Source organism: Pleurodeles waltl, chromosome 3_1, assembly GCF_031143425.1.
Source record: "Pleurodeles waltl isolate 20211129_DDA chromosome 3_1, aPleWal1.hap1.20221129, whole genome shotgun sequence".
Taxonomy (NCBI): Eukaryota; Metazoa; Chordata; class Amphibia; order Caudata; family Salamandridae; genus Pleurodeles; species Pleurodeles waltl.
The window spans coordinates 1,966,472,180-1,966,500,066 of record NC_090440.1 but is presented as its reverse complement, the minus strand read 5'-3'; the positions used below and the strand labels follow the sequence as shown (position 1 = coordinate 1,966,500,066).

Here is a 27,887-nt window from a genome sequence, read left to right as displayed (position 1 = left end):
AAAAGTTCTGAAACATGTTCTTCCTTCTCACTATTTCTAAACCTTTTTGCTATCATGTCTGTAGTAGATTCTACTCTTAAAATGGTCAATGCAACTTATGAGAATTTGAATTACAAGAGCCTAAAGAGTCTCTGCTTGGATAGAGGTTTAGTGATAGGTAAGAACCCTACAAAAGAGTTTTTTTATTTAACATGCTTATTGTGAATGATGAGTTCCAAGCAGGCACATCAAATGAGAGGTTAATAGAAGGTTCCCATTCTGACTCAGGGGATCTCCTTGAGGGAGGTGGGGAGGGTTCTGAACAGGATCTGCCCCCTAGCAGGACACCCAGTAATGTTGGTAGTAATGGAGGTTCCCATCACAGTAGGGAAGTCTTTATTCCTAGAGGCCAAGTTGCTAGGGTCAAGTCAGTTAGGGACACATCCCCCTCTGTTGTTTCCAATTTGTCTTCTGTGTCCAAGCATTCCCAACCCACCCACCCTGAGGATAACTTGTTAGAAAGGGAACTCAAAAAGTTGAGGGTTGAAGAGACCAGACTGAAGCTTAAACAGCAACATTTGGCCTTAGATAGGGAATCCCTAGACCTGGAGAAGGAAAGACAGAGATTGGGGTTTGGACCCCATGGTGGCAGCAGCAGTATTCCTGATAGTAATCATGTTCGAGAGCATGATTCCAGGAATCTGCACAAGACAGTCCCCCCTTACAAGGAGGGGGATGGCATCAACAAGTGGTTTGCTGCACTTGAGAGGGCCTGTATGGTACAGGGGGGCCCTCAAAGTCAGTGGGCTGCTATTTTGTGACTATCTTTCACTGGAAAGGGTAGGGATAGATTCCTTACTGTTAGAGAAAGCGAAGCTAACAATTTTACAGTTTTGAAGGATGCACTCTTGGATGGATTTGGCTTAACCACTGAACAATACAGGATTAAGTTCAGAGACACCAGAAAAGAGTCCTCACAAGACTGGACAGACTTTGTAGACTGTTCAGTGAAGGCCTTGGAGGGGTGGTTACATGGCAGTAAAGTATCTGACTATGAAAGACTGTATAATCTTATTCTGAGAGAGCATATTCTGAATAACTGTATCCCTGACTTGTTACACCAATATCTAGTGGACTCAGATCTGACCTCTCCCCAAGAATTGGGAAAGAAGGCAGACAAATGGGTCAGAACAAGAGTGAACAGAAAAGTTCATACAGGGGGTGACAAGGATGGCAAGAAGAAAGATGGTGAGAAATCTCAGGATAAGCATGGGGATAAGGGTAAAACCAAAGATCCTTCTTCAAATCCTAAACACTCTTCAGGGGGTGGGGATAAATCAAATTCTTCCTCTTCTTCACAACATACACACATTAAAAATCATTGGTGCTATGTGTGTAAAAATAAAGGCCATTGGCAAGGGGATAAGTCCTATCCAGGTAAACCCCCTGTGCCAACCACCACTAATACATCAAACTCTAGTGCCCGTAGCAGTAGTGGTAATAGTGGTGGGACTTCTGGCAGCAGTCAAAGTAAGGGTGTAGTTGGGTTCACTTATGGGTCCATCATAGAAACTGGGGTAGTCAGTCTCAAGACAGTTTCTGTCACACCTATTGGCATTGGCCTTGCCACACTGGCTGCAAGTCCCCTTACAATGGATAAGTACAGGCAAACAGTTTCAATAAATGGTGTTGAGGCCCAGGCCTACAGGGACACAGGTGCCAGTATCACTTTGGTGACTGAAAACCTAGTGCCTCCTGAACAACACATCATTGGACAACAGTACAAGATTTTTGATGTCCAAAACTCCACTAAGTGTCTTCCCTTAGCTATAGTTCAGTTTAGTTGGGGTGGAGTTACTGGCCCTAAGCAGGTGGTAGTGTCACCTAGCTTACCTGTAGACTGTCTCTTAGGTAATGACCTAGAGACCTCAGGTTAGGCTGAGGTAGAGTTTCGTACCCATGCAGCCATGCTGGGTATCCCTGAGGAATTGCTTCCTCTCATTTCAGCTGAAATGAAAAAGCAAAGGAGAGGAACAGACGTGAAAACTCAGGAACCTTCTCCAACAACAGGTAAAAATGGCATCACAGTATCCCCTACCCACCCTGCCATTCAGGATACCATTCCTGTGGTAGGAGAAACCTCTCCTGGGGTGGCACCTGTACCAAGGGAACCATCAGCCGGCACAGCTGTACTCCCTGAGGTGGAAGTACCTCTCTGTGGGATAACTAATATTGGTGAGAAAAAGTCCACCATTGTAGTTAACATGGAGCATCCCTCCAACCCTCCCAGAGAAACTTTAGTGCAGCAACCCTGTACTGCCTCAAAACACTTAGGACAGCAGCCCTGCCCTAGTGTGGAGCTCATAGGACTGCATCCCTGCCCTGCTCCAAAACAAGAGAAACAGCATCCCTGTTCTCTCTTACAGCCATATGGACAAAGTTTTTGCACAGCTATGGATTTACTGAGACAGCATCCCTGTCTGGCATTCTCATCACTAGAAATAGGTCCAGTGGACAATTCCCACTGTTCTAAACTAAAACTTACTGATAGGAACTCTGAGAATACATCTTCACATTGTTGGTTAGCTAAAAAACTTCAAACAGGGTGGTTTACATCCCCACAGGGAAGTAACCATATAGTGGATGATAAAGGGAGTAACCAGTCTATTGCAGAGCTACTCTCCACTTATCACCACTTGGACAATAAAGACTAAACTGTCCAAGCTTAGCCTTATTGTCCTTCGTATGGGGGGAGGGGGTGTTGTGTGAGAAAGTAGCCTCTTTCTAGCCTTGTTACCCCCACTTTTGGCCTGTTTGTGAGTATATGTCAGGGTGTTTTCACTGTCTCACTGGGATCCTGCTAGCCAGGGCCCAGTGCTCATAGTGAAAACTCTATGTTGTCAGTATGTTTGTTATGTGTCACTAGGACCCTGCTAGCCAGGACCCCAGTGCTCATAAGTTTGTGGCCTATATGTGTTCCCTGTGTGATGCCTAACTGTCTCACTGAGGCTCTGCTAACCAGAACCTCAGTGGTTATGCTCTCTCTGCTTTCCAAATTTGTCACTAACAGCCTAGTGACTAAATTTACCAATTCACATTGGCATATTGGTACACCCATATAATTCCCTAGTATATGGTACTGAGGTAGCCATGGTATTGGGGTTCCAGGAGATCCCTATGGGCTGCAGCATTTCTTTTGCCACCCATAGGGAGCTCTGACAATTCTTACACAGGCCTGCCAGTGCATCCTGCGTGAAATAATGTCCACGTTATTTCACAGCCATTTACCACTACACTTAAGTAACTTATAAGTCACCTATATTTCTAACCTTCACCTGGTGAAGGTTGGATGCAAAGGTACTTAGTGTGTGGGCACCCTGGCACTAGCCAAGGTGCCCTCACATCGTTCAGGGCAAATTCCACGGACTTTGTGAGTGCGGGGACACCATTACACGTGTGCACTATACATAGGTCACTACCTATGTATAGTGTCACAATGGTAACTCCGAACATGGCCATGTAACATGATGCCCCGGGTCTCTAGCACAGTACCCGGGTACTGCCAAACTGCCTTTCCGGGGTCTCCACTGCAGCTGCTGCTGCTGCCAACCCCTCAGACAGGTTTCTGCCCTCCTGGGGTCCAGGCAGCCCTGGCCCAGGAAGGCAGAACAAAGGACTTCCTCTGAGAGAGGGTGTTACACCCTCTCCCTTTGGAAATAGGTGTGAGGGCTGGGGAGGAGTAGCCTCCCCCAGCCTCTGGAAATGTTTGATGGGCACAGATGGTGCCCATCTCTGCATAAGCCAGTCTACACCGGTTCAGGGATCCCCCAGCCCTGCTCTGGCGCAAAACGGGACAAAGGAAAGAGAGTGACCACTCCCCTGACCTGCACCTCCCAGGGGAGGTGCCCAGAGCTCCTCCAGTGTGTCCCAGACCTCTGCCATCTTGGAAACAGAGGTGTTAGGGGCACACTGGACTGCTCTGAGTGGCCAGTGCCAGCAGGCGACATCAGAGGCTCCTTCTAATAGGCTCTTACCTCTCTTGGTAGCTAATCCTCCTTCCTAGGTAGCCAAACCTCCTTTTCTGGCCATTTAGGGTCTCTGCTTTGGGGAATTCTTTAGATAACGAATGCAAGAGCTCATCAGAGTTCCTCTGCATCTCCCTCTTCACGTTCTACTAAAGGATCGACCGCTGACTGCTCAGGATGCCTGCAAAACCACAACAAAGTAGCAAGACGACTACTAGCAACGTTGTATCGCCTCATCCTGCCGGCTTTCTCGACTGTTTCCAGGTGGTGGATGCTCTGGGGAGCCTGCCTTCACACTGCACCAGAAGCTCTGAAGAAATCTCCCGTGGGTCGATGGAATCTTCCCCCTGATAACGCAGGCACCAAAAGACTGTAACACTGGTCCTCTGGGTCCCCTCTCATCCTGACGAGCATGGTCCCTGGAACTCAGCAGCTCTGTCCAAGTGACTCCCACAGTTCAGTGACTCTTCAGTCCAAGTTTGGTGGAGGTAAGTCCTTACCTCCCCACGCTAGACTGCATTGCTGGGTACCACGTGATTTGCAGCTGCTCCTACTCCTGTGCACTCTTCCAGGATTTCCTTCGTGCACAGCCAAGCCTGGGTCCCCGGCACTCCTTCTTGCAGTGCACAACCTTCTGAGTTGTCCTCCGGTGTCGTGGGACTCCCTTTTGTGACTTCGCGTGGACTCCGGTTCACTTTCCTTCCAAGTGCCTGTTCAGGTACTTCTGCAGGTGCTGCCTGCTTCTGTGAGGGCTCCCTGACTTTCTGGGCGCCCCCTCTGTCTCCTCCTCCAAGTGGCGACATCCTGGTCCCTCCTGGGCCACAGCAGCACCCAAAAACCTCTACAGCGACCCTTGCAGATAGAGAGGTTTGTTTGCGGTCTTTCTGCGTGGGAATACCTCTGCAAGCTTCATCGCAACGTGGGACATCGGTCTTCCAAAGGAGAAGTCCCTAGCTCTCTTCTTTCTTGCAGAACTCCAAGCTTCTTCCATCTGGTGGCAGCTTCCTTGCACCCTCAGCTGGCATTTCCTGGGCTCCTGCCCACTCTCGACACTGTTGCGACTATTGGACTTGGTCCCCTTGTCTTACAGGTACTCAGGTCCAGAAATCCACTGTTGTTGCATTGCTGGTGTTTGTTTTTCCTGCAGAATCCCCCTATCAAGACTTCTGTGCTCTATGGGGGTAGTAGGTGAACTTTACACCTACCTTTCAGAGTCTTGGGGTGGGCTATTTTTCTAACCCTCACTGTTTTCTTACAATCCCAGCGACCCTCTACAGGCTCACATAGGTTTGGGGTCCATTCGTGGTTCGCATTCCACTTTTGGAGTATATGGTTTGTGTTGCCCCTATACCTATGTGCTCCTATTACAATCTACTGTAATTCTACACTGTTTACATTACTTTTCTTGCTATTACTTACCCAATTTTGGTTTGTGTACATATATCTTGTGTATATAACTTATCCTCATACTGAGGGTACTCACTGATATTCTTTTGGCATATTGTCATAAAAATAAAGTACCTTTATTTTGAGTAAATCTGTGTATTGTGTTTTCTTATGATATTGTGCATATGACACCAGTGGTATAGTAGGAGCTTTACATGTCACCTAGTTCAGCCTAAGCTGCTTTGCCATAGCTACCTTCTATCAGTCTAAGCTGCTAGAAACACCTCTCCTACACTAATAAGGGATAACTGGACCTGGCACAAGGTGTAAGAACCTCTGGTACCCACTGCAAGCCAAGCCAGCCTCCTACACCCAGCGGCTAATCCACCCCTAAGGTGGGTTTTGCCACCCTTTCTTCCCAGAACCTTCTATTTTGCCACTTTTCAAGATGGTATAAGTCTTCCTTAGCTGTACAGACCAAGCTGTCCACCCTAGAGGTGGGGTTAGTCTACTGGGCTGTATACACCTCCGGACTTATTTTACTACCCGTCCGTATGCAAATGTACCGGGGGACAGCTTTGTCCTCTAGGGAGGATAGCCTGCTTGCATATCAGTAGCGGTGTGTCCTTTGAAGTTCACTGCCTTGATATGCCACTTCACTAGCCTTCCTGGGAGGGAGGGAGATGTGACCTCCATCCCGTCCAGGCCATTGTCCTTACTCCACACTATTGCCCGGGGATAGAATCATGTCTTGGCAGCAGCAGATGCTAGCTGGCAGCCAGAGCACAAGAAACTGAGGCAACTCTGTGGGCCCTCTGGGTCCATGCCACCTTCACCCTCAGCACAAACGTTTTGTCAGGGGTGAGAAAGCATGTTGTTTGATACTACACATGCTTAACTCAACAGAATCATGAATAATTAACTGAAAACCTTACATTAAGGAACATTATAGTCTAGATTACATTATAAAATCTAATAACCTGTGATAGGGACCATTATTATTTATAGTCCACACCAAAACATTATTACACCGAGCAAATTCTAACAAAAATAATCAGCGACTGTCCAGTTTCCAGGGACTTTAATTTTTGTAACATACCTAACCCAAAATGTCACCTTAACCAAAATGTTACTAATAGGTTTTCAGACTCATATATGATTTGGTCAGTGGTCCAAGTGGGTGGGATCTGATGGGCATGACAGGCTTATACTTTTTAACCGCTTGGATGCCTGGGACGTAACGGTTATGTCCTGGGCTGTACCGCTTGGGTGTCCAGGATGTAACCATTACGACCTGCACCCGGCTCATGGGGGAGCGCTAGCGCTACCCCCATGAGCCTCCCAGAGGACAGGGATGGAAGGGGAATCGCTTGCCCTTCCAACCCCGCCTCCCGCTATGTCTGATGAAGTCAGCGCGCAACAGCGCGCTGACCTCATCAGACGCCACCCCAATTGCGCAGGACGGCCAGCTTCCAGCGCAATCGGAAGAGAAATGCTTTGCATTTCCGATCCTGGGGGTGGGGGTGGGCAGAGGCATCAAAGGAAAGGAAAGGTTTTTAGTTTACTTTGATGTCTCTGAGCATTTTAGGCCATTTCTGCCCCCCTTGGGGGCTGATTGGTCTATTTTAATTAGGCCCATCTGCCCCCAAGGAGGGGCAGGAACGAACCACTAGGCACCAGGGATTCTTTTTTTTTTTTTTTTTTGTTTACTGATGGGGAGTGACCCCTTAGACAAGGCTCGCTCTCCTGGGAGGCAAATTTATTTTAGGCCATTTCTGCCCCGGCCTATTTCTATTAGGCTGAGCTGCCTCCACAGGTGGCAGAACCACTTAGGCACTAGGGATTGATGTGTATGTGTTTTGTTTGGGGGGGCAGCCCATTGGGCAAGGGTCGCTCCCCCTGGGGGCACATTACTGTTGCCCATTTTGGCCCCCCTTGGGGGAAGATTGGCCTATTTTTGTAAGCCCCATCTGCCCCCAAGTGGGGCAGAAACCCACTAGACACCAAGAAAGGTTTTTTTTTAAAAAAAAGAGGGTGGGAGTATGGCCATACCCCCACCCCATATAAATGGGGACAAATTTGTTCAGCCCACTGGTTGGCAGATGGGTTAATTACCCCCAATCCACTCCCTGGGGGGACAGAAAGCCTACTAGATGCCAGGAAATTAAAAAAATATAAAAAATTGTTGGGTGGTTTCTACCACTCAGTATGGGCATGGTTATGCCCTCATAACAGTAAGGGGTTAACAGTAAGGGGAGTTTCAGCTCCCACCCCACACACTAAAACATCTTATCCCACAGCAAGCAAGAGGACATTTGATTATTTTAGGTTTTGGTTTTACGTTTGGGCCATGAGAGCTTGTCTAACTCTCATAATCGTCCCACTTGGAATGGTGAGGGCTGAACTTTTTGGACTTTGGGACACTGCCATGTAGAAAAATCTACCAGAGCCAGACACATTTGAAAACTAAATATCTAGGTGAGTCCAAGGTGGTGTGCTTCACAAGCACCCCGTACCATTTTCATACCCACAATGCCCTGCAAACCTCCAACTTTGCTTGAAATCACACATTTTCCCCACATTTTTGTGATGGAACCTTCCTGAATCTGCGGGAATCTACAAAATTCCTACCATCCAACATTGTTGCATCTATACTGATAAAAATTCTGCCACACTTGTCAGCCTAAAAACTTTTTTTTTCAACTGCCCTTTTGGACCCGCTTGGATTCCTCCTCAATTTTGACATGTTTTTGGCTCTTCACTGTCATAGGCACTTGGCCCACCTACACAAGTGGGGTATCATTTTTATTGGGAGACTGAGGGGAACGTTGGGTGGTAGGAAATCTGTGCAGGTGCTGTGATCCCACACAGAAATGTGGGAAAAATGTGATATTTTAGCTAAATTTGAGATGTGCTGGGGATTCTGGGTAAAAAACACTGGGGGATCCACGCAAGTCACACCTCCCTGGTCTCCCTCGGGTGTCTAGTTTTCAGAAATGTCTGGGTTTGGTAGGTTTCCCTAGATGGCTGCCGAGCCCATGACCAAAAAGCACCCCCCTACAAATACAGGTAGTTTTGTATTTGATAATTTTGATGTGTCCTTGTAGTGTTTTGGGGCATTTCCTGTCGCAGGTAGTAGGCCTACCCACACAAATGAGGTACCATTTTTATCGGGAGACCTGAGGGAACGCTGGGTTAAAGGAAGTTTGTGCCTCCCCTTAGATTCCAGAACTTTGCAGCACCGAAATATGAGGAAAAAGTATTTTTTTTTCTCCAAATTTTGAGGTTTTCATAGGATTCTGGGTAACAGAACCAGGTGAGAGCACCACAAGTTACCCCATCCTGGTTCCCTTAAGTGTCTAGTTTTCAGAAATGCCCAGGTTTGCTAGGTTTTCCTAGGTGCCAGATGAGCTAGAGGCCAAAATCCACAGCTAGCCACTTTCCAAAAAACAGGTCAGTTTTCTATGGGAAAATGTGATGTGTCCATTTTGTGGTTTGGGACATTTACTGTTGCGGACACTAGGCAAACCCATACAGTGAGGTACCATGTTTATCAGGAGACTTAGGGGAATGTTGGGTGGAGGGAAATTTGTGGCTCCTCTCAGATTCCAGAACTTTCTATCACCGAAATTTGAGGGGAAAGTGTTTTTTTGCCAAATTCTGAGGTTTGCAAAGGATTCTAGATAACAGAACCTGGTGAGAGTGCCACAAGTTGCCCCATCCTGGATTCCCATAAGTGTCTAGTTTTTAAAAATGCACAGGTTTGGTTGGTTTTCCTAGGTGCCGGCTGAGCTAGAGGCCAAAATCCACAGCTAGGCACTTTCCAAAAAACACGTCAGATTTCAATGTAAAGTGTGATGTGTCCATGTTGTGTTTCCTGTTGGGGGCACTAGGCCTACCCACACAAGTGAGGTACCATTTTTATTGGGAGACTTGGGGGAGCACAGAATAGCAGAAAAATTGTTATTGCCCCATGTCTTTCTAAACATTTTTTCCTTCCAAATATAAGACAGTGTGTAAAAAAGACGTCCATTTGCGAAATGCTCTGTAATTCACATGCTAGTATGGGGACCCCAGAATTCAGAGATGTGCAAATAGCCACTGCCCCTCAACACTTTATCTTGCACACATTTTGGAAAAAAAGGTTTCCTTGATACCTATTTTTCACTCTTTATATTTCACCAAATGAATTGCTGTATACCCAGTATACAATGAAAACCCATTGCAAGGTGCAGCTCCTTTATTAGCTCTGGGTATCTAGATTTCTGGATGAACCTATAAGCCCTATATAGCCCCGCAACCAAAAGAGCCCAGCAGACATAACAGTATATTGCTTTTGAAAATCTGACATCGCAGGATAAGGTTACAGAGTAAAAGGTGAAGAGAAATGGCTGTTTTTTCACCACAATTTCAATATTTTTTTATTTCAGACAGTATTTTCTATAGGAAAACAGTGTAGGATAAACACAAAGGTTCCCTTGCTGAATTCAGAACTGTGTCTACTTTTCAGAAATGTTTAGCTGTCCGGGATCTAACATTGGTTTCACAGCCATTTCTATCACTAACTGGAAGTAGGCTGAAGGCACATAAAATATGCTTAAATTGTGTTGAAAAAATTTGTTTTTCTGATTCAAGTCTGCCTGTTCCTGAAAGCTGGGAAGGTGGTGATTTTATCACCGCAAACCCTTTGTTGATGCCATTTTCAAGGGGAAAAACACAAGCTTTTTTCTGCAGCCCTTTTTTCCCATTTTTTGGAAAAAAACTAACTTTTTGCTGTGTTTTTACTAATTTCTTGGTCTCCTCCAGGGGAACCCACAAACTCTAGGTACCTGTAGAATCCCTAGGATGTTGGAAGAAAAGGACGCAAATTTGGTGTGGAAAGCTTATGTGGCCAAAAAGTTATGAGGGCCTAAGCGCGAACTACCCCAAATAGCCAAAAAAGGCCCGCACCTGAGGGGGAAAAGGCCTGGCAGCAAAGGGGTTACATTTGCCAAAAACAGTTCCCTTATCTGCCCTCTGAAAAAAATATAAAGGTGCACATTTGGTTAATCTGCAAATGTAAAGGCTGCTTAGGTATTTGCTGTGAATGATGGAGTCACTTGAAGAGTATATTTTTTAAGTGGTATTGTAAGATGACTTGAAGAGCTGTGGAGGGTGTGTTTTTAATGGACTGTTATAAAAAACAAATTAGCACTAGATGCAATTTGCATATTACTCAGATCTATATTTTGGAAGCACTTTGTTTTCGCTAAACCTAAATCTTTTTGGGCACCTTGCGACAGCCTATCTTACACTGTATGTAAATGTTGTGCATATGCACAGTGCTGCCTGTCACAGAGTTCGTACCACTAGAAACGCATGTCGCTATTCCCCACTGCTCCAATAAGAATTCAATTCTATGGGTCTTGGTTTAAACACACACATATCTGCAATGATTGTATTAACCAATAGAGGTTTCACAACATAAAAAGTGCACCTCGCTCTGATTAGTTTAACTTGCATTTATTTTGCATTTAACGTGTGTTATTTTATAAGAAGGTGACATTTATATAGCGCTTACTTCCCCTGACCAGGGTTAAAATACCAACAAAATAGTTACAGAATATTTAGTTCTTTTTAGCCACGTCCCTGATCGCGCATCCGCGCTTACTGATTTCACCTCACTTGACTTTTGATCTCAGTTCTCATAGTTTTCATTAATATACTTCAAACACTGAACTTAAAACATTGTATTTAATGCGTTGGTTTCATGGCCTCAATTGCAGCATCACTTTCCCTCGATTGTCATCGGTGTCTTAGTACTGCAGTCGATCGTCGGCTGTAGTCCTTCTTTTGTTTCTTGAGCCGGGGAGCATTCTCTGATGTCACAGTTAGGTGGAGAAACTGTCCAGGAAGTTGAAGACGCCGGCCGAGCGAAAGCCAAGGGAGTCCCTTGAAGACTACAGGTGAGAGCTGCGAGAGTAAAGGGGAGATAAAAGGTGCGTCCCATGCAAAGGATGCGGGAAGTACACACGGGAGCCGGAGAGTGGAGGGGAGGATGCGGAAAAGGGTAGATGGGCATGCAGAAGCAGCCGTATGGACTGGGGGAAATGGGGTTGCGGGTGCTGACACCGGGCATTTTAGGGAATAAGTATTCACTCAGGCTGGAGGGAGAAAATCCAACACCTCCGTCCCCGTGAAGGAGGAGGCACAGCTCTTAGGGGGAGCAAGGAGAGGTTACGTTAAGAGAGGTTCCTGAAGTCCCTGAAGAAAAGGAGGTGGGGGAGTTGGAGGGGCGGTTGCGAGGGATAACATTGCAGTCCGGGGGTATACATTAAGTCGTTTGGTGTTGACAGGCATTGGTGCATCTATAGAGTTAGGTAAGCAGATATCCCTGTTTCTAAAGGGAGGATTCAGATACTTTGGCTGCCCCCGGATCAGATCCGTCATCAGTGCTTGTATTTCATAGTAGAAACCGAGGAGCATGTCAGACCTGCTCCCAGAAACATCTTTCTTTATTTGACCCCTTAGAGAGGGGAGACAGGCGCTGTTCTGCCTAGCGATAGGAGTGACGACGGAGCTGATCTAGAAGGGAAGGACTATGGGCCCCCTGTACAAAAGTATTTATCGTTCGCAAACGGCAAATTGGGTGATTAGTGAATGCTAACTGGCCTTTTGACATGTACCAAGCCTATTTTGCGATTCGGTAACCAATTACCGAACCGCAAAATAGAATTTGTGAGTTGGTATTAGGGAGAGGTGTGTCGCGAAACCTTCATCTTTTACTGACTGTGAAGGAGGTAGTAACCCATTTGCAAACTGGAAGGGGCCCTAAAGGGACCTCTTCCCCTTTGTGAATGTGCACACCAACATTTTTTAAGAGCAAACAGTGGTCCCAAATACCCTTTAAGGAAACCAGGCTACTGAAATGATCCACTTCTGACACTGTCGAGTTTAACGCTTCATAGTTCATTGGAACAAGTTCAAATCATAAAGGAGATGCGCAGCTACGGCCGTCCGTCTCACAAACCGTTTTCCTTCTCTTGTCTGTAACCGTTCTCGAATGCCTCTGTGTCGCTCACTGAGCGCGAGGCATCTCGAGCACAAGGCATTCAAAAACAGAGTCACATCACTACAGCTACATTAAAAAAAAAATGGTTTATTCAAAAAGCAGTCACAGACGTGGTGGTCTGCTGACTCCAGCGGGCCACCATCCCTGTGAGTGCAGGCCATTCCCAGTGGGTCGCAAATTGCGACCTGCCTCATTAATATTGATGGGGAAGTCCCTTGCGACCCATTTGGGAGTCGCAAACAGTGTCTAAGACACTGTTGTCCATCACATTTTACGAGTCGTAAAGGTCGCAATTAGGAACTCGCAAAATGTTGGAACTGTACAGTATATATGGCCGTATCTGCTATTGCTCTTACATTCGAGCAGAATGGGAACATGTGAGGCCCTTATAATTTGCATAAGATTGAGCCTCACAGAAGTGACATAACAGGTAGGAATATTAATTGACCATTAATTAGCTGGCATTGTTGAAGCTGCTCTGCAAAAAGCTACTTACCTAGTTTGGATATCAGTAAAATGGTTACAAATATAATTAATAGTCCTAATAAAATACATGTGTATATTTTAATTCTCTGTTAGCTCGAAATAAATTAAATTAATTAAACATAGTTATTTTTCTGTTGAATGAGATGAATGAACAAGATATGCTAGCTGGACACTCTGGTACTAAAATATTTCTAAAGGACAGGTGCAGACTTTACTAATTTGAAGAAAGGACAGTTTTCAGAGGAAGAGAGTTCCAGTCTTGCACGACTAGAAGGGTGAAGGATCTGCTTCCAATTAGGTCAATCTAATTTTAGGATGGTACAATAGTGTGGGTGGCACAGAGTATAGGATTCTGGAATAAACCTAAGGAGTGCTGGAGAAATAGAGAATCTTTTTAATGCAGTGCATTATGATAAATAGATAGTGCCTTGCAGACAGATGGTTTCGAACCAAACACCAAACAGACTGCAGAAAACTGAGAAGAAATGGCATAGCGCTGCAGCAGTCTCAGATGAGAAGCCTACCACGGTTATGAATGATTTGAAGGGTAACAAATGAAAAAACGCGGGAAGCCGAAGATAGAATGCAATTGTATAATCTAGTGAAAAGATAATTGACTGTACGACAGTGTTGCTTATAGATATAGTAAAAAGAAGTTGATAAAACATGGTTAATCTGTTCTAAAAAAAAAAGAGCAGATGTTGGAAAATGAGTCTAAGATTATTTTCACTGTCTCCGTCAATGTGGGCGATTGATTTAGCTCCCAAAAAGAACACTATATTGTATGAGATCCTTTAAAAAGGAGGGCACTTGATTTGTCACTTTGATGTTTTAATGAATTTGTCTTCATCAGAACTCAACTGCTAGCATGCAGACCAAACATGTTCTTGAGCAGAGACCACATTGTCACTGGGGGAAATGATGATTTGGGTATCAATATACACAAGATATTAGCAAGAACCCAAAGGACTCTATGAGTAAGGCTAACTGGGAATGATAAAGATTAAACAGTGGCGACCCAACAAATCCCACAAGTTAGTGGTTTAGTACTTAAAAGGAATAGGTGGGCAAGAGGATTGTCTCAAATTTCCCAGTAGGATAGAGGTAAGCCACACTAGAGGAATGCCTTAAATTCCAGGTTAAGCACCAGCTAGGAAAGAGTGACAAGTGTGGCACTAATTATTAATATTATTAAGGTTGCTTTAACTCCTTAAACAAGAGTCAGCCACAAATCATCTAGCACAGCAAGAAATATTAAATTAAACTAGAGTTGTCAATGAGTACATTACTTTTTATGAAAGAGATTTGGAAGTTGACCTCTCTTTTCTAGGATTTTAGAGAAATGGGCAACAAAGAGATGTCCAAAGGTGCTGATAGGTTTTCAGCCTGCTGAAGATTTTTGTAGCATTTTTACCTCCCCCCCCATACTCTTGCTTTTTTGCTTCAACTTTTTTTTGCTGGTTCTGCCCATCTAACTTCCACCTCTCCCCTCCAGTCTTCCCCTGCCCTAACCGCTTTCCATCTTTCAGTGGTTCTGCTTTTTTACAATCACATTTCACCATTACTTCTCTCTCCACTCTGCTTATGTTCGCATGGTGATCCTGTCTCAGTTATATCCACACATCTTATCCATACACTCCCCTTCAGGTCTCGTGTCTAACTCGGCCTCATAACTTCTTTCCATGTTCTACTTAATTTACATCCACTTTTCCCCTTTCATCCTCCAAAAAATATATTTTCTTGTTGATTCTGATCCTCTAAAATGCACCCCCATGCTCTACTCTTTTTCTCATCTTTCCCTCAGACTCTTTTTTTTTTTTTTTTTTGACTTTGTGTAATCTATCCCTCCCACGTTCCCTGGTTCATCTCGTTTCTCACTGGTTTTGTCTCTTATATTGACCTCTTTCCTCAATGCTTTACACTTCACCTCATCTCTCTGCCTGACTTAGAGTACCCACAGATTATTTCTTCCCATCTTACATCTATCTCTCACTAGTCCCTCTCTCTCCCCTCCACTTAAGTTCTCTGCTGGCTTTGCCTCTCTTACCATCGCCCATCCATGTGCTACCCTTCACTTCTCATCTCTCGCTCCAACCTTGTACTTTTTTTTGCTGGTCTGTCGCAATTAAATCCACATTTCCCCTTTCAACCCAGCCTCTTATCTTGTCTCACTCTTTCTGCCTCTCTTATATTTACCTCTTCCTTTTGTGCTCTACACTTCATCTCATCTCCGCCACTGTTCCTTACTTTTCTCAGTGATTCTGTTAATTTTTCACCCCTCTCTTTCCTCCCTGTTGCATACTTTATCTCTCCTCAACCGCTGATCTTTTCTCACTGGTTCTGCCCCTGTAACAGCTACTTCTCCCCTGCCTCTCTGCCCAGCCTCTTACCTGCTCTTGGCCATCTTGCCCTCTTACCTCCATACCTCTCACCCTTCCCGCTTCCTGCATTTAAGTTCTCCTAATGATTCTGCATTTTTGTATCAACCGCTCCCATTTCATGCACTACTTTGCACCTTTTATCTTCACCCTCCAGCCTCAACGTTTTTCGTTGGGTATGCACCCTTTTAAATTCACCTCTTCCCTCCATGTTCTACTCTTCATGTTTCATCTCTCCCCGCCTCAACCCTCCTCTTGCTGATTCTTACCTTATAACATCCACCTCTCCTCTCCATGTGCTGATCTTCACCACTCTTCGTCTCGGTCTCTTATCTTGTTTTGATGTTTCTCCACCTTTATATCCACCTCTACCCTTCCACTGTCCCACTCTTCCCAGTCCTCTTACCAATGGTGTCTGGTGCCTGAGGGCGCTAGAGCACTGCAGCCCAATATCAGCAGGCATAAAAAGAAGCTGCTTTGAACAGCTTTGAAAGGCAAAAAGTAGAAGCACTCAAACTAACAGTCAGTTTGGTTGTTTACTTCCATCAGTGTTATTGTCCTTCCCACACCTTTCACAAGACATAGAGAAGCTGTCAATATCCCGTGAAACTCACGCCTGTGAAACATAGAAGCATGCTTGGGTAGTGATGCATTTTGTAGTAGTGTTGCCCCCAAGCACAATCAGAAGCCATGATAGAGTTGGGCTGAAGGGCCAGCCCCTGTTCCTATCTTGTCTTCTGATAGGGCTGTCAGCAAACACATGTTCAGAGACACAGACTTGTGGACTGAGTGCACCAGAAATGAAGAACCATAGAAACCTGCCCCTGTAGCAGCTTTTAAGTTAGACTGTTTCCACTGCTCATGGTTTCGCCTGTCTGTTTTGCACACCACTGGCCAGGTTTTTTTTTTTCTAACACTAAGGCCTTGGTATGCTGTGTGGGTGGTCACAAATTGTGTCAGCTTTCTCACCCTAAAATCACACTGTGTGAAAAATCTTTTGAGTTGAGAATCATCTAGGATCACATGGTGTCACATACCAGAGAAGACTGTCACAGCATGTTGGCCTTTTGAGTGTCCAATAAGATAGCCTTATCGCATGTGCAAATAAAGATTTATTCTCTAAGTAGTAACCATGATTGTACATTGAGTTTATTTTAAAAGCTAGGACAATAGGGCAGTGTGGTGTATTGGCACTATTTTTCCACATACTTCCTGTGCTGCAGTATTTCGTATTTCTGAGTTTGAACACAAACATATATTTCGTGCAAAACAGTGAGAGCCCTCGATGTAGATCAGACATATATTAATTTGATTGAACTACTTTAGACTGGCAGTGTCTACCTTTGAGTAGGGTGGTTGACTGGAATAGTACAATTACCTACTTGGTTAGTACCAACTCTGAGAATTTTTGAGTTAGCCTCTACTGTCTACCTACTCAAAATCTGGGCAATTCCAAGATCTGGATGAGGTGGGCTCACACACGTAACGTGACATGTTTTATTATCTGCCACCTCATCCCACCCTTTTGAGATGTTACTACCAGGGCGGACTCAACCTCAAAGGGGACTATCTTGAGGGAGTTCTTAGAAATTATTTATCTAGATAGTTCTCTGGAATCCAGTTTAACCTAACTAAAATACCTTTTGGGTAAACCACAAGAATTACTTTATTTGTTAGTACCCTTGGTATCAGTAAAAAAAAATACTTCGGAAAGTACATTCAGAGGATGTTGTTGGGTATCATGGCCCTCACGTAACCCTGTGGTGCCAACATGTTTCTGCCACTAATGTAGCCTAAAAAGGTCTTGGGTATTCATCATGGCTTTCAGGATCCCTGTGTTCTTTCTATTTATGAAAATACAGGAAAGGACCTATCTTTGCTTGTTTTATTAAAGGTAATATACTGAATCGGGGGGGGGGGGGGGTGATTGCCTCATGGTCTTTGTGGCCTAGGCTACCAGACGGCTGTGCTTGGAGGCAGGGTAGGACCACAGAAGGGGATTATCCTTGACAAATGTGTGACTATTGGAGTCACCCATGGAATATTTTATTAATAGCCAATTAAAAATTGTGACCTGCTGGCCATTGCTACTTAAATTGAAATACGTTTTATTCCCTACACAAACCCGCATTCTGCGACGTTAGTTGAAATGTCGACTTCCTGGGTGATTCCCCTGTCTAATTGAGATAATATCCTTTGAGTACAGTCGGATGTAACTGTTAGTATCATCTTTGTCAGTGTAATTTAGATCCGGGTATGGCAGAAATAGTTACAAAAAGACTTTTCACCCTATATAGCAGTATTGTTTACACTAGGACCCACATGCAAATGGCGCTTGCTCTTGTTTTGACCACTAGGCAGAGGGGAGAATGTTGCAGATAGGAAAGTGTGGTGATTGAAAGAGTATAATAGAGCACCTGGGAATGTGAGAATTACAGGACGGAAAAAGGAAAACACAGAAGTGCAGTTTTTACATGATAATCAGGTACAAGAAAGCATTGCAGACTGGTTAGAATGGATCACACATGTGGCTTCTTGTCCACATTGTTTTGGGAAACGAGGCCGCAAATGCTATCTTCCACTATTTTTCAAAGTGTTCTTGGGGAGGTGTTCCAAAATCACTTGGAAGGAAGAGGCTTGTCTGGCACAGCGCATATTATTGTATGTTTCATTAGGCACCTTTGTATTTCAAAGTTCACCAGTCTCCCTGCCTTTTACCTTTGCATGTGGATTCATCCCCTCTTGTATTGCTGCCTTTTGCATGCAGTGCCCTTCACCTCATCGCCTCATCTCTCTACCAACTTGTTCTCATTGATTCTGCTGGATACATCCATCTCGCCTCTTCCCCTGTCTCCGTTTCCACAAGCCCAGGCTTCAAGTGGGTGGAAAAAAATAGGTGGGCCTCTAAAAAGGGTATGCTCTGTGTAATTAAAGGTGTCGATTAAACACATAATCTGAATTTCTGTGATTCTCAGAGTGTTCCTCTCTGTGCTTTATGCGATTGAATCCAGAAATATAGCACAACAAGTGGCATACACCTAAAACAAATACTCCTGTTCTGTTTGTTTTTGTCATTGGTTATTGGCTGTTAAAAATAAATGAGAAACAACCGTAAATTATTTTACTTTCTTCTTGTCAATATTTTGACCAATGAGTACCTCCTTCACACACATTTGCACAGAATACAAACTGCAATTTGAATATGTGACCGTTGCTGTACATGCTCTCTAGAGAGGCCATGTATTGAATGTTTATGTACTCCAAACACCTTTTTGAACCACAGAGAGGCACACGAAGAAAGTCGTACTGTCTTCAGCCTCAGCTCTAAAGCGCTCAACTGTATCCTGTTACAAACACCCGGAGGCAACTCAGTACAAAATGTGCACCATACAAGAGTAATGCGCATGCTGAGAAATGAAATACAGAAACAAAATCCTGGAGATAGCCATATTCTTAAGTAAAGCACGTGACATAAACAAACTAAATTTTCTGCAAGGAACGTTTGTTTTAATATCATGAAAATCAACAGTAAAAACCACCGGCTCACCTGACCAAAAAGCAGGCCAACAAACAGCCAACTGTGTATAGTTCAATAAGGTTCATTTCACTGCACGTTATCTTTGCAAAATGTAATGAAAACAAGATGTTTGCTTGTTTTGTGAATCTCATAGTGGTACTTGTCTTCACATACTTTTTTATGTGCCCAAAAATTCAAACATTTTCTAAAAAGGCCTGGGAGAGAATAATTGGATTCTCAATGTCTCCATTGCATTTTTAGTTGCTAATATGTTTTTTGGTGAGGCTCATAATCTATTTTCCTATAACTGTTTTGTTTGTTGGTTTATATTTTGATTGCTTTTGTCTCGTAAGTAATAAATACCAATTAAAAGTCAGATGACAATAAAACACTTAAGACTAGGTGGAACGTATATATTGATCATAGATTAAATCAGAAGTCTTCAAACATTTTTGCTCTGACACCCCTCCCCAGCAAAATATTGTGAAGTGGGGCCCCTCCTTTAAAACATTATTGCTACACTTGGACTGGGGTTGACAGAGCTGATCAGAGGAGGCGGGGCTCATGAAAACATTTTAGAGGTACTTTTTCTTTAATTCATAATCATCACTTAAAATGAGCCATGTAAAGGAACAAATACATGAAACATAAACAGAACTTGACAAAAAAAAACTCTACTCTCCATAAGTGGAGTATTGTGTGCCCCTCACAGTCATGGGCCCCAATGCACTTGCACCTGCAGCTCTAAGTAACTGGCTGGCCCCTTTGCCTCCTCCAGCTCTTCCCTACCATGCCTGACCATCTCTCCAATCTTGAAACATACCCTCTTTGCCTTTCAGAAGAAAAGGAGCTCTCACGCGTTTTGCCTTTCTCTTTTTTTTTTTTTATTATAAATGTTTTTATTAACATTTTGCTGTTGTACAAATACAACTAAAATTATGGCATTGACTGGTTCTTATCACATCAATGGACGACATTGTTTGCTTCTCCTGGACATAATCCTGGGTCTAACATTTGCGACATATTATCACTATATCATTGCCTCGCTTTTGTAAGTCCCCAGCGATGTACTTCTGGATGCAGACCTTCGTGATCGGGTCTGTCATATACCATGTTATCATTCACTTCCCCACACAACAGTATTTGTCAAACTCTGAAAAACATAATAACATGATGGCGCGCTTGGGGACGTGTAAGGTCTAGTTGCTGGGGGATGCCTCAGTGTACCCATCCAGGGAGGAGCCCGGTCCCTTGCTCATTCTCCGTCGATTTGTTTGTGTGTCAGGTGCGACTCCGTTTGATGCTTAACTACTCTCCCATCCCGCTCTGTTCATGATCCTCGAAGACCCACATCTCATACTTGGCTCCAGTTACCCCATCCCTCGCCCAGTGTTGGTCCTGTTCCCTTCCTCGCAGCTCATTGTGACCTACAATACGGCTCTTTATCCCCGATATCTCCCCACCTTATCTTGTGTGTCAAACCGTCCCCTCTTCAGCGTCTCTCTCGCCCATCATTATACGTTCCCATTTCATCAATACTTCCTCCCACACCGGGGCAATGGGTGTCTGGCGTAGGCCCGTGCCTCTTTGCTCTTCAGGACTTGTAGTTCAGCCCTAGCCCATCTCCTCACGTCTCGTCTCCATTCAGTCAAGGAGGGGCCCTTGGGTGACTTCCAACCCTGTGCGTTTAATCTCCTGAATAGAACCAGGGTTAGGTCCAGGAAGCATTCATTTACCTTCTCAATTGCTAATCCCGTTTTCAGGCCCAGTAGACACACAGTCGGTGTCGGAGTCATTTCCATCCCAAGCAGGTCTTTCAAGTCGATCATCACCGCCCCCCAGCCCCTCTGAAGTTCGGGACAGTGCCATACCATGTGATCGAAGTCAGCGTACAATTCGTCACATTTGGGGCACACCTTAGGGACTCCTCCGTATATAAGAGTCAAGCGACGTGGAGTGAGGTACGTTCTGTGTTTATAATTGTATTGGATATATCTTAGGTGCGTGTTCCTCGAGACCCCCCGTGGGTATGCCAACACCTCCTGCCATTCCGTGTCCGGGAGATCCCTGCCCAGTTTCCTTTCCCACCTTTCCCTCTAGGATTGTAGTGGGTCTAACATACCTTCGACTTGCGCTCCGTACAGTTTAGTTATTAGGTGAGTATCATCTCCCGATGTTAGCAGGAGATGTAAGACCCTGTGTGTGGCGGGCTCCACATTAACCGTGTCCCAATGCTCCTTTAAAATGTGTATCCGCCTCTGATCTAAGAGGAACTGTCCACGCGGAACCCCACTGCTATCCATCAGGTCAGTGAAGGGCCTCAGCGCCCCATCGCAGAAGAGGCCTCCAATTGTCTCCACTCCCACCTTCGTCCATGCTCCCAGTCCAGCGCCCGTTAGGCTCCCGTCCGCCGTATCTAACGTTAGTACAGATAATGGTAAGGCAGGGGAGTAAGCCAGTCCTACACCCACCCGCTGCGAGCATCTCTTCCAGCAGGTTAAGGCCACTTTTGTTATTGCACTTTTTTTCTGGGGTTCCACCCTCCGGTTTATCATTTGTGCTATAATCTCATCGCGACTTATCTCGCCATTGGTAGTGCATCTATCTAGGCGATCTCTTCCTGCAAACCACCTGGAGGCCCACTGTAACTGGCACGCCAGGTAATAGAATTCAAAATCTGGGGAAGCTAGTCCTCCCTCAAGGGTTGGCCTACAGAGAATCGAAAGCGCTGTACGCCTTCGACCTCCATCCCACACAAGGTAACATAATCATTTTAGATAATGATATTCTGACCATTATCGATAGCTTCAGTGACCGCCAGAACCCAACAGAAGCCCGGAGGGAGGAGAGCGCACTACCTATGTTCACATCACAGAGGTCTTTTATGTCGTGGAATACCTGTATACCCAGATACTTAAAAGTATGCGGTGCTCATACCACATCCCCAGGGCACAAGGAGGGGCGGTCATATCTCGCCGTCATTGGGAAGACTAATGTCTTAATCCTATTGAGGTGTAGTCCCAAAAGACCCCCGAAGCAGTCTTGTGTTTGCAGGGCCCACGGAAGTCCAGACTCCCCATCTCTGAGATAGATTAGGACATCGTCAGCATAGAGTGAAATTATGTGCTCGGTCTGTCCCCACTCCACTCCACTCCCCTGCTGGGCGGCCAGAGGTTCAATAGCCAGGGCGAATAGTAATGGTGACAGCGGACAACCTTGACTGGTACCCCTGCATATGGGGTAGGGCTCTGAAATCGTCTTACCCGTTCTCACTCTCGCTAGTGGGGTCGCATATAATAGGTCCACCCATCTTACCCATCCTTCCCCCAGACCCATCCTGAGCATCACTGTCCTCAAGTAGTTCCATCGAACCGAGTCATAAGCTTTCTCGAAATCAATTGCAAGCATCGTTCCGGATGGGGGTCTCTCTGTCTTTGGCATCTGTAAGATGGCAAAGAGGCGTCTGAGATTCAGCGAGGTGCTACGGTTCGGGACAAACCCATTTTGGTCTGCGTGTACTAATGTGGGAATATATTGAAGCAAGCGATTGGCTAGGATCTTGCTAAGGATTTTGAAATCACCGTTCAGCATAGATAGCGGACAGAAATCAGCGACGTATGCGTCACCCGATTTCAACTTGGGCAGAGGGACCACCAAGGCCTCCCTAAGTGAGTCTGGTAGTAGGCCCCGGTGTAATGCGTCTGTGTACAATTCCACCTACTGTGGCGCCAACATCGCTGCGTACTTCTTGTAAAAGTCCATTGGGAGACCGTGCGTAATGGCTTCCCATACCTCCTCTACCGTCACCAGCCCCTCCAGTCCTTCCCTTCCCTCGTGTGTCAGGGTAGTCAGTGGGAGCGACCGTAAAAAACTATCTAGATGGCCTGCCTCGATATTGCCGGGACTCCGATACAGGTAGGTATAGTAATCTCTAAAAGCATCGTTTATGGGGCCCGGCCTGAATCTACGCTCGCCTTTCATATCATGCACACTCACAATGGGTGACCCCTCCCCACCCGACCTCACCAACCAGGCCAGCATCTTAGCGGACCTACCCTCCTCGGCTTGCACCAATGCTAAGTATCTCTGCGTGCAGTGGCTTCTAAGCTGTTCCTCTACCTGAGAGTGGGACCTCTTCGCTTGCATATATTCCTCTTGTTCCGGTGTGCCGTTGCTCCCTTTCTTTTCCCCCTCATATATGGTTTTCCCTAGACTGATCAATTCCCGTTCCAGAGTGCACCTTATCCCTACCGTTTGTCCTATACTGTAACCTATCGTTGCTACTTTAGGCGTTTCCCACTCTGTATATCTGGAGGAGGCAGATCCTTTATTAATGTTAATGTGATCTGTCAGAAATGAGCGGAGCGCCTCTCTGTATGCCTGGTCCTCCAGTGCAGCTGGAGATAATCTCCACAGCGGTATAGGGGGGGGTCTGTCCTCAGCCACCCGCCAAGTGAGCAACAGGGGATTGTGATTGGATAATGTGCGCCCCAAGTATTCTGAATAGGTCATACCCCGCGCTAGGTTGGCTGAGCATACCACCCTGTCTATCCTAGTATGTACTCTGTGTAGCCCTGGGTAATATGAGTAGTCCTTGTCGTCAGGGTGCTGTTCGCGCCAGACATCAATCAATCCCCAGACGTGCACCCACTCTCAGTTTTTTTGCTACTCTATGCGTTACTGCTCCTGGCAGCGGTGGGGTACAGCGGTCCAGGTCTATGTCCAGTATGCTATTGAAGTCCCCCCCCCCCAATAACAACTCTCCATGTTGCTGGCGAATAAGGCGGCTCGACAAATGCTGTAGGAAGGGGATCTGGTCCTGATTTGGAGTGTAAATACTTCCTAGTACTATTGGAAAACCATGAAGTTTCCCCTCCACTATCACGAACCTACCCTCCTGATCTATGTCAGTCGATACTACTTCAAAGGGGACTCCCGCACGAACCCAGACCAACGCTCCTCTGGCGTAAGCAGAATATTTAGTGGCGAACACCTGCCCTCTCCATGTACGCCTCAGTTTCTCCACCTCACTTGCTGTCAAATGAGTCTCCTGCAGCATTGCTACATGTATGCCTCCCCTCTTTAGATGGGACAATATTCTGTGTCTTTCAGCTGGTGACCCCATCCCACGTATATTCCATGTTAGGAAACTATAGTCTGCCATATAGATGTATCAAGAGAATTGCGGCCCAACCACCTCCCTCGGCATCCCACTCCCCTTTGTCCATTTTCATGTGCTGCATATAAGCAATCCACAATCCCCAGGCGCCATCAAAACTCAGAATTGAAAAACCCAACTCCCCATCCCCAGTGTGCCTCTCAAAATGTAGGCTGCCCAAGCAAACTGTGCAACGGTGCAACTTTGTCAACCAAGTAAATATAGTTCTCGCCAGTCTGACTGAGTGGACAAGAAGCCGATAAGGGGGTGGGTCCGTGCCCGTTGGGGCCTACTGATTACACAGTACACCTCACACCAGGACCAGTTTATGGGTACAGTTATCCCAGATCATCCGCCGTCTATGGAGTCACCTTCGGGGGCTGCCCGGAGCAGCCGGAGCCATCCACCGACGAGACAGTTGTGCCCGAGTCTCTCTCATTGCTCTCCGGAGGGGATACTTCTCTGCCCATGGAGGCCGCCGCCCACGGGGCATCTATCCTCCCAGACTCCTTCTGGGATCGTGATGGCTCGGCCCGTAGGCGGGCCCGCTGCCGTCGCCCCCCCCCCCCCCGGGGCCCCTCCGTGATCCACATTCAGCAACGCCTGACCTCACGCGTTGTCCTCTCTGTCCTCCGCGGGCCTCCAACCACTCCCATGCCTCTTCAGGGTTCTGGAAGGATGTGGTCTTGTCCTCCACTATCACTCTCAGTCTTGCCGAAAAGAGAAGTGAGTATTGGATCCCTTCATACCTAAGGGCCCTTTTCACTGCCAGAAACGAGGCTTTTTTAATTTGGACATCAATTGTAAAATCTGGGAAGAGGGTCACTTCTCCTTTCGCCACTCTAAAGGGACCCGCCTCTCTGGCCCTCTGGAGCAGGATATCTCTGTCTTTGTAGTGGAGTAAGCTGGCAACCACCACTCGGGGCGGCCTCCCAGGTGCTAGGGGTCTTGAGGGGACTTGATGCGCTCGTTCCAGTGTAAAGAATGGTGTCAATTGTCCCGGTGCTACAACTGTACGCAGCCATTCCTCAAGGAATTCCATCATATTCGTGCCTTCCGCACCTTCCGGGAGACCTACAACCCGTACATTGTTCCTTCGATTTCTTCCCTCCGCGTTCTCTGCCCTGCGCTCCAGCCGTGTCACTCTATCCGTGAGACTCATCATTGTGGTAGCTAGGTCCTTTTGTCTCGGTGCGAGGACCGCTAGTGTGGTCTCCGTCTCCTTAACTCTGTCTGTCAGCTTTTGGTTGTCCGCCCGTAGGAGGCCTACTTCTACTGCAACCTGGTTAATGTCGGCTGTAGAGTTGCTTTTGTGTCCTCGATTGCACCCAGTATTCTGTACAGTGTGTCTTGAACTTTAGACTGCGTGAGGTCTTGCAGGTCCCCTCCGCTGCGGTCGGCGGATATTGTGCGTTCCATTGCTTTACCCCCGCATCGGTTTCTGGAGGTCATCGGCGCTGGATGGCTTTGTACCCGAGTTTTCAATGTGGCTTGTGGCCCTTTACTGCGACACTGCCGACTCCCGCTACTCCAGGCCCAGATGCACCCAGCTCAAACCACTGTACCGGAGAGGCAGCATCCTGGTCCCTTAGCGTCCCGTTCCTCTGGCCGTTATGTAGTGGCAGATTCTTTTGTGTCGGTTGCACCCCAGCGGGACCGGCCGAGTCCGACCGCACCTGTCCCTCAGGGCCAACACCAGGATCAACGCGGGCCCCACTTAGCGCCGTAAAGTATGACTCCCACAGATCCAGTCAGCACCACACCGCCCGGGGGCCCCAGGGCCCGTCCACCGAAGACTTCAGGCCCTCCTTGGCGCCCCAGCGGCAATCCCAGTGCCCCCGCAGTCCAGCGCAGCCAGTGGCAGCAGGGCCCCCACCTCGAGCCCCGCGGGTGATCCAACCCAGCAGCGGCGTCGCCAGTGACCGGGCATCTCGCCCCGTTCTTCCTCGGCGTCCCGGCTCCGTCAAGGGGACCGGTGTGTCCCGGGGTCTCCCTACCCTCTTGCCAGGGCCCAAGGGCTCAGCGCTGTCCGCGCGCCCGGGCCCCAGCCAGCAGCCCCACCTCGATTAGGCTGCTGCGCGGGGGCACCACGTGTCCTCTTCCGGCTCTGGCCAGGTCTGCCCCGCCCGGAGTCCAGGGCAAGCAGACCTCGTCCTAAGGGGCCTCGGAGCCGGAGCCGCCGCTCCTCCCATTCGCAGCGTCCCGCAGGACGATCCGGCCGCTGCCGGGCAGGTCCGTAACTCGAGCCCCCGGCCTCCACTCACCCCCGGGCCTCGCCGGGGCCGCCCGCGTCCAGGAACGATCTAGGGGCCTGGAGACCCCCACTGCCGCTCGACTCCAGCCCCCGACAGGTCCTGTGCGCGGTACTCTCAGTGATGGCCCCGGGGTGGGGCTCGGTTTGGTGGATTATTGTAGGCCCCTCCTAAGCTGATGAATTATGCTGCCGCCATCTTGGCCTGTTCAGCCACGCCCCCATGTTTTGCCTTTCTCTTTGCAGCACGGATGCCCTCAGCCATAATGCTACAGAGGAAAATGAGCCCCAATGCCTGTTTTGGAAAGTAAGCCTGTCATAATTGTGATGCAGTGGTCCCCTCACACCTCTGGACCCCAGTGCCACTGTACCTGCTTCACTAATGGGAAAGTAAGCTTTTAATGGGCTTAAAAATATTTGCACTGGGTACAGTCTGATTACCTATGTGGTGCACCCTGCAGGCGACAGCATTGCCGCTGGCTCGATTCCGAGCCGGAGGCAAAGCTGCTGCAAGTTTCCCGCTTGGTTTCCGCCTGTCAGCCTATCGGGAAACTCGTAATAGGTCCGGTGGGGTGGTCGCCACAGGGTGGCAGCCACCCTGTCGGGAGTTTGGTTGACAGGTGTTCCCATCTGCCAAACTCATTATTAGGCCCTGAATCATTTTGGGGCAGCCTATTTCATCCTCAGTGCCACTTGAAATGTGTGATGCTGTGACTGCAGAATTTTCTGCATCACTATGGATTTTTTGGGACATTCGCCACATAATTCATCATCTGCTGCATATCTTCAGATTTTAGTAAGTAAAATGTTTCTAGCTTAAATAGTTCAAATGTTACTGGAAATGTGGCAGCAGGTGCACCCATGACCGGTCATCTTTCAATCCCTTTTTGCTGTATTTGGGTGTTAAACCTGGTACAAATAAGGTGAAATCTTTTCCCAGACAGTTTTACCATGTGTAAAAATGACAAAAAATTAAGTAGTACTATAACAAAATGTGCCACATTGCACCTCCTAATATGCCTTTTCTTGCTACATAATTTAGTTGAACTTACTGCGCAATTTGGCTCTCCCCTGCCACATAATTCCAGTGGCCCTGTTTATACAGGTGGAATACACTTTTTTAATAATGAATTATACTTGCACAATGCTTTCTGTTAGATGGTGGAATCTCATAGCATTATACAAGTCACTATTCCAAACTGTGCCAATACTGTTCAGGACTGTGACTCACTGGTCTCACAACCGACTGTATTAATCAATTGAGGTTTCATAATGGGAAAGAGTGACCCTCCTACCGATCAGTTTCATTTGCATTTATTTTTCATTTAATTTGTGCATAATTTTATATGCAGTTGCCTGAAGCTCAAAAAACAACATAAATACTTGTAGAATGACTTGTTCTTTTTAGCCACATTGAGCCCACCACCACAGCACTCAAGATCACAGTCATACGTTTATGCACTTCAAAGTCTGTATGTAAATGAAGACAGTCTGTAAATTCGACACATAAAGTCTGCTGCCATACCATCTTCATTTACAAGTACTTACTGAGGTGTTTGGGCCCCCTTGGAAGAAAAGCCACGAACCCCCGAGAGTGTGCACTCCACAGTTTGAAGAAACCTGGATTAGACCGGTTCAAGTGGAATTTTCTGCAGA

The 27,887-nt window shown here is 46.6% G+C and overlaps 1 protein-coding gene across 1 annotated transcript in view; it reads left to right on the top strand.

Moving 5' to 3' along the window:
- Positions 1–11,231: 11,231 nt before the first annotated feature.
- Positions 11,232–27,887, top strand: part of CTNS (cystinosin, lysosomal cystine transporter) — a 133,240-nt gene continuing 116,584 nt past the window's right edge. Inside the window, exon 1 of the mRNA XM_069226343.1 lies at positions 11,232–11,335. The gene's annotated coding sequence lies outside the window, so the exon portion shown is untranslated. The remainder of the gene's footprint in view (positions 11,336–27,887) is intronic.